General features: G+C 37.6%; 1 protein-coding gene across 45 annotated transcripts in view; it reads right to left on the reverse strand.

The window, feature by feature from the left end:
- Nucleotides 1–12,549, reverse strand: part of LOC112644266 (DDB1- and CUL4-associated factor 13-like) — a 205,509-nt gene that overhangs the window by 128,735 nt on the left and 64,225 nt on the right. Inside the window, exon 4 of one of the 45 annotated variants that reach the window (XR_007412648.1) lies at nucleotides 7,602–7,898. The exons of 40 other annotated variants lie outside the window; for them this stretch is intronic. The gene's annotated coding sequence lies outside the window, so the exon portion shown is untranslated. Of the gene's footprint in view, nucleotides 1–7,601; nucleotides 7,899–12,549 lie in introns of those variants that run through there. 4 more of the 45 variants (XR_007412644.1, XR_007412626.1, XR_007412611.1 and 1 more) reach the window with 4 other exon arrangements.

Raw genomic sequence — 12,549 nt, forward strand, 5'->3', positions numbered from 1 at the left:
GCTGAGCCCTGCAGGTTAAAAATTTCTTGTCTAAGTGATTTAAGAAAAAATAACAAGGAATTGCCACAAGATCCAGGGAAATTGTGTTGTCTTTCTCTTTGAAAATTCAGCTTACTACCTTGGATCTATAGTTTGCATATGAGACAATTATGGCAAGGTCTAAAAAGCACAAAATTTGGCTGCAAAAGATCCAACTCTAACTCCTGGCTCTGCCTCTAACTAGCTACTGGAAGTCATTAAAATCCTGGAACCTGGATTTTCTCATTGTATAATGGTAATAAAAATATCATTCTTTGTATATAAGATGCACATTTTCTGTTTTAGCAACTGAAATCGAGCATTTTACAATGTATGGTTGCTTTTAAAAATCCTTGTTAGTGTTTGGAACCAACCAACCACTTAGGGCGACCCTAGACCCCAGAATTGTGAAGGTGAGTACTTGGTCATAACCCTGTCACAACCTTCCCAACTCATTTCCCTGGGTGGTTTCACACAGTCCCTTTGTTCCAGCTACCTTTTTTGCTGAACCCAAATTTGGAAACCTCTGGACTGAGAACCCAGGGATTTAATATGGGGCAAGCATGGCACAGAGAAAAGTAGATTTCCTTCACCTATTATCTAGTTCTATTACCTCTTTTCTATGTTAACATACCTACTACAGACACTTCAAATATTAAGTCACATAAAGAATACTTAGCAAACTCATCTGGGGTGAAGTGAAAGAAAATACATTTACAATAAGCATAACATAAAATTATTTCTAGGTAATTAAAAACATTTTGTCATGGTTAAATAGAATTATTTTTGTTTTCATAGTGGTACATTTTTAAAAGCACATTTGTAATCTAAGGCATGATAGATTCAATGAAATACAGTACCTGCAGCAGGGTTAGATTGAGATAATGTAGGTAAAAGTGCTTTATATATGACAAAAGCCAATACAAATGAAAAATATGATAGTAAGACACAGTCAGGAATCATTTGAAAGATAAGAAAAACCACTCTAGATATTTTAAGCATAAAGGAATTATCAAGTTTCTTTTTACAAAATCAGTGGGAGGATAGAGGAGCAGGCTCTACACATTGCCTCTGAGAATGACTCCCAGAATCCCCAAGTAGCACTAGGCTATAAGGACATTTGCTACCTCTGCCACAGTAAAAAAACTGGGGTACCTCAGCAAAAGTTAACTCCAAAACATTCAGTCTTCACTACTGTCCAGAAATTAGGGAATTACCACCAGGATTGTTCACTCCAGAGCCTGCCACACACGATAGATGCCTCATACTCAAAGGCCTGCTTCTCCATTAACACAAACCCAATGACAGGTCACAGTCACAGAAATATCCACTGCCTCCATGACTATGCTTGAGAGAAAAAAAAAAAAAAAAAAAGAAAAGAAAGAAAGAAAGAAACAACTGAAAGGCAATCTCAGATTTACTTTCTCCCTTCACATTTCATGTGGGTGTACCTAACAAGCCAAACCTAAATCACACTGAGACCTTTGGGTACAAAGGAGTCTTAAATGTAGTTTTCAGTTTTACAGCATCAGAATATGAGGAGGCACACTAGGATGAGGGACATAAATGTAAAGAGATTTAGGGAGGAGCAGGAGATCATATCTCCCTCTTCCCCTTAAAATGAGAAAACCTGCTTGATAATAGTTTTCTTTAAAATCCATCCAAGCCCTGGGATGTAAAATGTACCCCATTGCCTCTGTTTGTGTGACCTACAAGCTTAGAATGTTTTTCACATTTTAAAGGATGGAGAAACATAATAAGAATATGTGCTATATATGCTAGATAACATGTGACTGCAAAGACACACACAAGAACAGTTTGCTGATCCCTAATCTGGAGATTAGCATCTGAGACTTCCTTGATTTGTGTCCCAGTGAATTTCTGGCTTCATCTGTAGAACCCAATGTCCAGGCAAAGCAAACTACTTAAAGTTACCCAAAAACATGTTTTGCTTTTAATATACCCACAACTTTCAATATGCTATTTCTTTTGCCTACCATGACATGATCAGATATTTATTTCAGAAAATTAACTCTAATAACTATTTCAGGGATGAGTTTTGATAGGTTGTAGGGATAAAGGTGAGATAAAGACAGGATTCAGGAAGAAGGCCAATTGGTTCAAGGAGATGATAACAAAGGTTTGAAAAAAAAAGCACAGCTGATGGTGTAGTGGGGAAAAATAGGAAGGTTTTGTGTAAGTTTGTCTTAAAATATCATAGATTAGATGGCTTAAACAATAAGTATTTATTTCTCACAGTCCTAGAGAATGGAAGTCCAAGATTAGGGTACCAGCATGGCTGGGTTCTTGGTAAGGGACCTCCTCCTAGTTCACAGACAGCTGCCTTCTCACTGCTACCTCAATATGGTGGAAAAAGAAAGCTCTGATCCCTTCATCACTTTATAAGGGCACAAATCCCATCCTGGGGGCTTTGCCCTCATGGCCTCATCTAAACTTAATTACCCCACAATACCATTGCATAAGGGATTAGAGCTTTAACATGCTAATTTGGGGGACACAATGCTCAGTCTATAGCAGATATGTAGCATATTTATTAGTTATGGGTACCAAGAAGGAGTCTAGGAAGCCAACAAAGCTGAGGAATGTAGTAAGAGTATGAATGGTGCTATTTGCATTCACAGTAAAGCAATTCTGGGAAGAAGATACTAGCCATTGCATTTGTAGTTTCTGTGTAAAGCATCCATGTGTAAATATATTGTAAGCAGCTAGATACAATATACTTAAATAGAGGTGAAAGGTCTACATTGAAGTTAGAGTTTTGAATGACTGATTTGGCACTATGAGTGTAGACACAATCATTATGGTCAAGATTGGAATCCAAGAAACACTAACAACCTACGTGGGGCAAAAGAATTAAAGCTGCCAATGAAGAAGACTAAGAAGTGATGAGAATAAGAAATAACCAGGACAAAATGATGTAAAAAAAATGATCAAAAAAGAGTATGTTTCATGGTGCCAAGTGCTGTAGAAAAATCAAGACCAAGAAAGATTGAGAATTATTATTGTATTGGCCATTACAGTATCACCATAATATCACTACTCTCCTCTGAGGGTCTGGGAATTAGGGAAGTGCAGAAAACAAGTATAGTCTCATCAGAGAACTATTCTATAATTATTAAAAGCTATAGATTCAGACAGTTGTGGTGTTAAATCCTGGATCAGCTCCTTATTTTCTGTGTGATCTAATTTACTTAACTTTTCTAGATGGCAGTTTCCTCATCTTTAAAATGGGCACTACATTAATTACATATGACTATTTTGAGATGTTCATAAAATAATAAATGCTAAAATGTTTGATACACATCAAATATTTAATAATCAATATAAATTATTATATATCAAACATTATCAAAATTGTGGGTTTATAAGGAGACAGGAGGGCACAAGATCAAAAGAAAAACATAGTTTTCAATTTTGTAAAGTAGGAATACTTATATAGACTTAATGTTTATAGAAATAGAGCTTATAATCAATCAAAAATATTCCTAAAGGATATAGAAAAAGAGCACAGGATAAAAGGGTAAAAATCAAGAGCACAGATGAGAAATCAGAATCAATTTTAAGGAATTCAGCTCATATGTATATATGTATATATGTATGTATGAGAGAGACATGGGGTGGGAGTAGAGCAGAGAGAGGAAAGAGATAATAGAAGATGGGGGAGTTCCCTTCTGGTTAATAAAATTACCGAGAAAGCCAGTTTAAAGCTTCCCAAAGGACCCATCTCTGTGAGGCATTAAAATGTCACTGGAAAAAAATTATTTTTATCTGAACTTCTCTCAAAGAGAGACTGCAATATTACATGTGAAGGAGGCAAATTTGATTGCTTCTTGAGGCTAGGCAAAGTAAGACATCCTCCTCTTAGCCGGCAAGGCTTGAGCTCAAGTGTTAACAACAGAAGGTGGCTAAACTGCTTTCCAAGAAGTAAGGCTCTGCTGGCCTGCGGGGCTGCTGCTTTGTCTAGTGGGATGTGCGAGTCTGGGGCCAGAGTGGAAATCCGTGGAATAACAGAAGAAGGGCTGAGCTGGCACCTGCCCCTCCTTCCTCTTTACCCACTACCTTAACAGCACTAGTTTGAAAGGCTCTAAGGCATCAGCCTACATGGGGTGCTCAAATCTTGGCATCCACCAGGAATGGAAATTTTCTGGGGAAGATCCAAGTGATGGGAAGTGGGTTAGGGTTAATGAAGAGTGGTGGGAGTGATGAGAGATTCTGAAAGAAATGTAAAACAGCTAGAGAAGGTAGAAATTTTGCAGTGGCTAATACAAGAGAAAAGGGTATGATCAAGTGACCAGAATTCTCTGTACTTTCTACCTTCTCTTGTAGGTCCTCCATTTTACCAATTTTTTCTGCTGACTTTCTCTGGAACTCTGTTTTCCTTCCCCCTTCTTTCCCACTTTTTTTTTTTTTTAGAGATTTTATTTACTTATTCATGAGAGACACACACACACACATAGAATGAGAGAGAGAGGCAGAGACACAGGCAAAAGGAGAAGCAGGCTCCATGCAGGGAACCCGACATGGGACTCAATCCTGGGTCTCCAGGATCACGCCCTGAGCTTAAGGCAGTGCTAAACCGCTGAGCCACCCGGGCTGCCTTTCTTTCCCACTTTGTGACTCCACCTTATCTTTGACCTTTTTCTTAGCTCAGTATTCAGCACCCAGGTCCATGGCTTCGCTGAGTTCTGCAGGTAAACACGAGCTTATTTGTCCTTATTAGTAGGATATCATGCTTTCTTTTGCACTGGTGGGGAAAGGAATGATAACTTCCAGTTTCAATGACCAAAAAAATAGAGTCTAAAGTATTTAAATATGCCTTCCTTTTCACACATACATAGTTGGCTCTCATAGTTTGCTCAGTTCCTCTCAGAGACTGCCCTTACCAAAGCCCCTTCAGTCCATCCAGTTCAAGAAGAATCAAGCAGTTTGTGTTAAATGCGTATATCCAAGCCGGAGTATCAACTTCAAAATAACACATTTCCTAGGAATAATGACTGTTGTAGTTAATGACCTGTAGCGTGCTTTGGTCTGTCAACTCCTCCCAGCTGGTTAATACTCCCTCAGGAAATGCCTGGTGTCTCAATCATTATTGACTAATTACTCAAGCTTTCCTGGATGCTTCTGTGTTTCTGACATCACACCTCCAACAGCTGTGTTTGATTATCCACTAACCAAATGCTGTTGTCTAATTTCAGATCCTTCTAGACTAATATTGATCGATGCTCTAGTTTACTTACACATAATTTCCAAAAAAAAAAAAATTTAAGAAAAGAGAATATATTGTAAAATGCAACTTCCCACACAATGCAGGCTTTCTTTCTGAGATAACTAGGAGTCCTGAAATACTAAGCCAGTTAACTAACCCCTTTTGAGCTTCATATCATCCTTTCTAAAATGAGTATAATAAGGGGCACCTGGATGGCTCAGGGGGTTAAGTGTGACTCTTGGTTTTGTCTCAGGAAATGATCTCATGGATTGTGAGATCAAGCCCTGCATCAGGCTCCACACTCAGCTGGGCATCTGCTTGAGGATTCTCTCTCCTGCTTTTCCCCCAACTAGCATGCATACACTCTATCTAAAATAAATTTTAATAAATAAATAAATAAATAAATAAATAAATAAATAAATAAATAAATTTAGTTTTGAAACAATAGTATAAATGAGGATAATAACGTCATCTACTATCACAGGGATCTTATAAGAATTAAAAGACAATGCAGAGAAGGGCTATAGTATAGCATATGATAGTAAGTATTGAGGAAGTGGTATATTACTGATAAATAAACTGGTACTTACTATTTTCTATGGGTATAGAAAATTTTGCACTGTTTACATGCTGACCTCAATCCTAATTTTTTGGACCCTTTCTCCTAAAACAAATCCAAAAAAAGATTTACACACTCATGGCTTCTTAGCTCTGAGAAGAAATATATGGAAGGAAGGGGAGAGAAACAGGACAGATTTCTTTTCTCACACAATTAGTTTTTGAATATAAAATTGCTTAGCCAGCTGTGCATTTTATGGCCTCCATTACAATAATAATACTAGAAGTGATGTCAAATTCCATTTGAGTATGGCTGTAAAAACCTTGCTCCTATGAATTATCCTGTATTATTTTCTAAAAAGCACTGAGAAATAAGTAGGTAAGATATATTGCCCCAAATAACAGAAAAAGGAATGACAAACCAAGACTTGCCCTACCTAAGCTCAGAGTGAATGATTAATGCCTGCTCAGGGCTGTGATATGACCTCACACTCATTTCAGTTCCATGGTGGTCCACAGGCCAGCCAGAGCTTCCCGAACAAGCATGCCAGTGAGAACTCCTTGAAACCCCAGCCCCATGTACATGCTAAAAATAAGAGTGAAGGAGAAAGAAAATAGAGGGGGGATGTACAAAATTGTATACTTCAACCAGATTAATGGTTTCCTTTTTTTTTCAGTGGCCCTCAAACATGACCCTCAAATGTGAAAGTGGTAAATGACCTTAATGAAAAATCATGAGGTCAAAGTTCTGAGAGGTCAAGGTTCTGATATGCTTAAGACACAGATTTGTACACTCAGACTAAAAAATAAAAATTGTCTGGTGATGAGTTTGAGGCCACAGGCCAGTGGGAAGACTGGTTGCATGGAAGCCAGCTGGCTGGGAGCCTCTGTGCCTGCTCAAGACAGAGCTTTGTACCAGACAGGTGCTACTGAAGTGGCCATGGCCCTGTAGTAATGCAGCCTTGGGAACAGCAGCGCCCTTCAGGGCAGAAGAGCTATTATCCTTGCAGAATTTCCCTGTGTCTCCTGTATGTCTCATACCAACCACTTGGTCTCCTTGAAATCTGGTAGAAGAAATACTAACTAGGGACTGAAAAGACTCAAACATGCCTCATCTCATGTGATCTGTTGTGTGAACCATTTTAAGTCAATGGCCTGAGCATTCTTTTTCTTAATTTCCAAAATCCTATTACACCCTTTAATAGAGTTCTTTTGTGAATAAAAATGATTCAGTGCTTTTAAGTACAAGATCCTTGCTGCTTACAAATGCCAGCTGGAATCTCACAAGTGTAGTAAGTTATAAATGTGAAAGTAATGGACTTTTGATGGAACCGTAGAACTGTATATATTCTTTTAAATCATAGGAACAAAAATATACAGCTCCCAATTGTTATAAGTAAAATCACAATAATTTACCTGTATGTAGGCTATCATTTCAACATTTTTAAGCCAATGCATGAAAGGAAAACATATTGTGAAAATTTTATGTGTTAATAACTAAAAATAATGGCATTATTCATTTCAGCAAAATGTTTGAATGTAGCCTTTCATTTAGAATTTACTCCATATCTAACTATCAGGTAGGATCACAAAAGAATTACTTAACAGCAAGAGCCTTGATTCTCATTTTAATTTCTGTATGGAACTCCTGATGACTTGAAAGAGTGCAATTGAAATGGGAAAATGCAGTTTGATCCCAATAATGGCAGGAGAATTGTGCAGTGTGAAATTTCAAGCAGTAAAAAGCATATAATTTACTACTGTAAATATTTGGAAAATCAGGATCTAACTTATTTGCTTTATAAAGGAAAGAGACCTTGGGAAGATGTGCTGTAAGGAAGATTTTTGTATTGCTTATCAAAATGATTTCATAGTTAGCCTTGCCATGCTAAACATGCCCTTCACTGAGAAATAGCAGCCCAGGAACAAACTCATTTCCGATAAAGCTGATGCAGCTGTTTGATGCACAGAGGCGCTCATAAGGATTCCAGAAGCAGGAGTAGTGTTTATTCAGTATACTGGCAGAAAAGAATCTTTCATTTAGATGCTCAGATCACATAATGAGATTTACCAAAAGCAATGGTGGCACCAGAAGCTGTCAAGATAAAAACAAAGGGATGGGGATTTCATTTTACATCAAGCGAGCCATCATCTTCCTACAATGAGCTTGTAAAAATAGACCAGTTATGCACAAAAGCAGAATTTTGAAGATGGGTCAGTGTTGTGGCCTATAAAACTTGCTCTTTTCATATCAGTATAGTAATAACATACCAGTAGATGATGTGAGTTTGTTTCTCTATCATTAAGGGGTAACGATTTTGTGCTCACCACTCCAACCGCAGTGATTCAACTGAGAAAGGTGGTTTGTGTGTGTAGGTGGTTGGGGGGGTGGGGGTTGTTTCATCAAAGCATAGGCACATGAATGATATCAGAGGAACTGTGGTCTGTTCCATACAACACAGTCATGAAAAATAAGCCATAGTTGTTCTGAATTTAGGCGCTATCCAATTGAATTGACCATCTTCTTTGGATGACCACATCAACTGTATCTCCACAGTGTGAACTTTAGTATCTTATTTTTTTTTTTAATGTAGGCTCCAATGCAGGGATTGAACTCTTAACCCTGAGATTGAGATCTGATCTGAGATCAAGAGTCAGATGCTTAATCAATTGAGTCACCCAGGCACCCCTGAAATCTAGTATCTCTAACCTAAATCAGTGGGCTCTAGTTCCCTAGATAATGCTGTGCACTGAGCAGAATTTATTTTCAGGGCTCAGATGAAGCAACAAGCATCTCTGTAGTGGAGCTTTTCTCTTTATAGCAGTGTAGTGCAAACTGAAAGGAAGTTGCAAGGGTTGCCTTTCTTGGCCTGTGCGCAGAATCGTGCGCAGAATCGTGAGGAGCAGATGCCAACTCGTGGGCCATCCCTTGTGAACTTAGCCCCACTTATTCCTAATCCATGCCAGAAGGCCTGTGAAACAGAGTCAGAAGCTTTCTAAATGGAAGACAGTGTCCTGTCTGGCAGAAAGCACACTGGCAAAGTCAAAGGGCAGAAATGGAATCTTACCTGCTCTCAGGAGTTACTTATCATTTACAAAAGATGCTGATTACCTCCCTACCCAGCAATGTAGGAAGTGAACCAGAACTGCAAAAATGTATAAGAGACACAAAGCACATTGGAGGACATTCTGACATTAACCTTTATGAAAAGAAAGAGAGAGAGAGAGAGAGAGAGAGAAGAAAGAAAAAGAAGAAAAGAAAGAAAGAAAGAGAGAGAGAGAGAGAGAGAGAGAGAGAGAAAGAAAGAAAGAAAGAAAGAAAGAAAGAAAGAAAGAAAGAAAGAAAGAGAAAAAGCTTCCTTCACTGTAAAGGCCACTGTCAAGGAAAATAACTATAGAAATTTACTCTGGAAAATCAGTCACTTTTAAAAGAGCCCTTTCTCAAATTAGTCTAAATATCATGTCTCTGGGGCCAATTTTTACTTCATCTTTACCAAGCAGAGACCATGACTTTGATTCTGGCTGTGAACATTGTGCTTAAAATCTAATTCAGAGGATGTGAAGGAGCACAACATTATAGGATTTATACTAAGGCTTAAAGCCTTGAACAAAAGCTCTAGGCCCACGCAGGGGGAGAAGGACCTAATTGGCCAATTATATGAGGAATACTTCAAAAGAATAAGAAGGAAGGCAGGAAGGATGGAAAAGAAAGAGAGATGGCAACTCAAAAGAGCAATAGCCTCAAGTCTATAAATACTAGAGGAAGTAAGAACAAAATCAAAAGTTAAAGTAATTTTAATTCAAAAATTGTATACCAAAGAGTCAGGTTCAACCATCACTTTTATTCTCGTTAGTCATCCTCAGGCCTTTCTTACCTGGAGCCCCTCAGAGACCGAGGCCCTAATACCTTAGGGCATTCTAGGGTACCTAATGAGTGGGTTCACTTTCCTCCTCAGTATCCAGAGTACCAGTTATATACCATCTGGGAGAGAACCAAGAAAATAGGAACTCAAATCACTCAAGTAATTTTCATTTTTTGTGGTTCGAATGAGGAACTCAATTTAAAGAAATAATTTCCCGGGGTGCCTGGGTGGCTCAGTGGGTGAAGCATCTGCCTCTGGCTCAGGTCATAATCCCAGGGTCCTGGGATCAAGCCCCAGCTCCGTGAAGAGTCTGCTTCTCCCTCTGCCTCTCAACTTGCTCATGCTCTCTCTGTCTCTCTCTCTCTCATAGGAACACATTAAAAATCTTTAAAAAAAAAAAAAAAAAAAGAAAGAATTTCCCAAAACACTCAAACTATGTCCTCTGTCTCTGCCTGCTTCCCTCCCCTCAATTAGGATGAACCTAAACCTAAATACACCACATTTTACCTCGACCCTCTATCCTCTCTCTATTCCTAATCCTCCTCCTCTTGAAGATTTCATCTTCCTAGAAGCCTTTGCTGACCTCTCCCAGGCGGTTTTTGCTATGTTCTTCCATTTCCCAAAGTACTTGTTGCTTCCTTCTGTTTTTAGCACTCAGCATTGCATTGTCATCAACTGTTAATTGTCCCTTTTCCCCCTTCCTTGAGTTCAAGAAAAGTATCTTGAGTTTTTTAAATTCCCATAGACTGACTTTGATTCTAAAATAGGAGGTGCTCTCTATGTGTCTACTGCTTGATTTCAAAAAACTTTATAATATCTGCCTAAAGTATTTTAGAGTAGTAGAAGCTATGATCTTGTCTGATACTTAATGACCTTTATTATCGGTTAAAATGTTCATCAAATCCTATTCTTTGGAATCTCGGTATTCCTTAAGTGAATTTGTGGCCAATACCATACACAAATATAAACTCCAAATAGATTTAAAACCCTAAATATAAAACCTAAAACCATGAAACTCTGGGATGCCTGGGTGGCTCAGCGGTTGAGTGTCTGCTTTGGCTCAGGGCATGAACCTGGAGTATCCGGATGAGTCCCACATTGGGTTCCCCGCAGGGAGCCTGCATCTCCCTCTGCCTCTGTCTCTGCCTCTCTCTCTCTGTGTCTCTCATGAATAAATAAAGTCTCAAAAAAATTTTTTAAAAATGAAACCTAAAACCATGAAACTCCTAAAAGAAATATGGGCATAATCTCTTGGACATCAGCCTTAGCAACATTTTTCTGGATATGTCTCCTTAGGCAAGGGAAACAAAAACAAAAATAAACAATTGGGCCTACATGGAACTATAAAGTTTTTGCCTAGCAAAGGAAACCATCAACAAAATGAAAAGGCAACTTACTGAATGAGAGAAGACATTTGAAAATGATATATCCAATAAGAATTTAATATTCAAAATATGTAAAGAACTCATATAATATCCAAAAAACTAATAATCTAATTTAAAAATGGGCATAGGACCTGCATAGATGCTTTTCCAAAGAAGACCTACAGATAGCCAACAGATACATGAAAAGATGCTCAATACCCACTAATCACTAGGGAAAAGCAAATCAAAATCACAATGATATCACTTTACACCACTCAGAATGACTAATATCAAAAAGACAAGAAATAACAATTGTTAGTGAGGATGTGGGGAAAAAGGGAACCCTCATGCACTGTTGGTGGGACTGTAACCTGGGGTAGCCACTCTGGAAAGCAGCATAGAGGTTCCTCAAAAAATTAAAAATATAAATGCTACATGATCCAATAATTCCACTGCTGGATATTTACCCCTAAAAATCAAAAATGCTAATTCAAAAAGGTATATGCACCCACTTATTGCAATTCAATTTACAATAGCCAACATATGGAAATAACCTAAATGTCCATTGATAGATAGATGAATGGATAAGAAGTTACAGTACATACACACACACACACACACACACACACAGGAACATCATTGAGTCATTAAAAAAAAGAAATCAATTTTGCAACAACATGAATGGACCTAGAGAGTATTACACTAAGTGAAATAAGTCACAATGACAAGTACCATATGATTTCACTTATATGAGGAATCTCAAAAACAAAACAAATAACAAGCAACAACAGCAACAAAATAGAAGAAATAGACTCACAAATATAGACAAATAATTGGGGGGTACCAAGGGGAAGGAGGTGGGGGAATGGGCAAAACAGGTGAAAGCATCTAAGAGGTTCAAACTTCCAGTATAAAACAAAGAAGCCACAGGGATGAAAAGTACAGCATAGGGAATATAGTCCATAATATTATAATAACTTTGTATGACAAAGTTATTGATAGTGACAGATGGTAACTACACTTATCATGGTAAACACTGTGTAATGTATATAATTATCAGATCACTATGTAGTACACCTGAAACTAATATGACACTGTATGTCAACTATACTTCAGCTATAAAAAAAAATTTATGATCACCCTGTATATATATTTGTTCAGTAAATATTGAATAAATGAATGACCAAATGAATGAAATATATAGAAGGAGATGTGAAAAATAGTATTTTGGACTCTAGGTTATTTCAAACCTTTTTAGAAAAAAATTGAGAATATAAATAGCATCTTTGCTTCATATTTTTGTAGTTTTATTGCTTTGCAATTTCTAAAAACAGATTTGCAATTTGTAATTCTTATGAATATTTCTGTGTCTAAGACTTTAAGCCTCTGTATAGCTTGGACCATGTCATAGATTATTGAATGTACCTAGAATTCTAAGCACAATGATCATCATAGAACAGGTGCTTGATAAATTCATTAATAGCAGCATTAAATGAAGTGAATACAAATTTTTTTTTAG

The sequence above is a fragment of the Canis lupus genome, chromosome 1, assembly GCF_003254725.2.
Source record: "Canis lupus dingo isolate Sandy chromosome 1, ASM325472v2, whole genome shotgun sequence".
NCBI lineage: Eukaryota > Metazoa > Chordata > Mammalia > Carnivora > Canidae > Canis > Canis lupus.